Source organism: Elephantulus edwardii, unplaced genomic scaffold, assembly GCF_000299155.1.
Source record: "Elephantulus edwardii isolate Elephantulus edwardi_28Jun2011 unplaced genomic scaffold, EleEdw1.0 scaffold00320, whole genome shotgun sequence".
Lineage (NCBI taxonomy): Eukaryota > Metazoa > Chordata > Mammalia > Macroscelidea > Macroscelididae > Elephantulus > Elephantulus edwardii.
This window is the reverse complement of record NW_006400070.1, coordinates 29,455-31,043: the sequence shown is the minus strand read 5'-3', so window position 1 is coordinate 31,043 and position 1,589 is coordinate 29,455.

The window sequence follows — 1,589 nt, the reverse complement described above, 5'->3', positions numbered from 1 at the left end:
TATGGATGGTGAAGAGATTGAGATAGTTAACAGTTTTACTTTACTTGGTTCCACAGTCAACACTCTTGGTAACAGCAGCCAGGAAATCAGGAGATGGATTGCATTGGGAAAGTCAGCTGTGAGGGACCTCTCAAGAATACTGAAGAGCAATGACGGCAGGCTGGAGACTAAGGTCCGCTTTATCCAGGCTATAGTCTTCTCAATTATACGCTATGCATCAGAGAGTTGGACAATGAATAGGGATGATAGAGAGAATTGATGCCTTTGAGCTGTGGTGCTGGAGAAGGGTGTTGAATATAACATGGACTGGTAGGAGAACAAACAGGTTTGTCCTGGAGAGCGTGAAACCAGAATGATCCTTGGAGTCAAGGATTCTGAAGCTTTGTCTGACATACTTTGGGCATGTTGCAAGGAGGGATTGGTCCTTGGAGGGGGACATCATGTTTTGGAGAGTTGAGGACAGCGCAGGAGAGGAAAACCGTCGATGATATGGATCAATTCTGTGAGTGGAGTGGTGGGAATAAGTGCTTTTGAGACCATGAGTTAGGCACAGGATAGAGCGGCATTTAGAGGTCTTGTACATAGGGTCGTTATGAGTCGCACGCGACTTGATGGCACAAACAACAACAACAACAACAACAACATTGCACTAGGAAAAATTTACTGTCAGAGATCTCTCAAAATTATTGAGGAGTAGTGATGTCAGTTTAAGGACTAAGATGTGTCTGATTCAGGCCATGGTCTTTCCAATCACTTGCTATGTGTCTGAGAGATGAACAATGAATAAGGATGAAAGAAAAAAGAATTGACACCTTTGAGCTGTGGTGTTGGAGAAGATAACTGAACATCCTATAGATGGTCAAGAGAACAAACAGATATGTCTTGGAGAGGGTGAAGCTGGGGTGCTCTTTGGAGGCTAGTATGATGAGGCTTTGTCTCATATACTATGAGCATGTTACTAGTAGGGTCTATTCCTTGGAAAAGGACATGATGCTGGGAAGGGTGGAGGGTTGGCAAAATAGAGAAATACCCTCAGCTAGGTAAATTGAGACAATGACTGCTGCGGTGGGCTCTTGTGTGTTAGGAAGTGTGAGGATGGTGCATGACAGAAAAGGATTCAGATCTTTTGTTCATAGGGTCATCATGAGTCATACTCGACTTGATGGTATATAACAACTACTACTATTGTAAATGGTGTTGATTTCTTGGTTTTCTTTTCTGAGTTTTCTTTATTACTGTAGAAGAATCCCACTGATGTTTGGGCATTGATCTCATATCCTGCCAATCTACTAAATTGGTTTACTAGTTCTAACAGTTGGGTTTTGTTGTTGGGTTTGTTTTTTGTTTGTTTTTTTTCCTTTGGGTTTTCTATGTACACTATCATATCATTTGCAAATAGTAGTAGTTTAACCATCTTTTTGCCTATCTGTATGCCTTTTATTTTCTTCTCTTATCATATTGCTGTAGCAATTACTTCTAATACAATATTGAACAGAAGTGCTGACAGAGCACAACCTTGTCTGGTACCTGTTGGCACGAAAAATGTTTTTAGTCTTTCTCTACTGAGAATTATTTTTGCATATATTCTG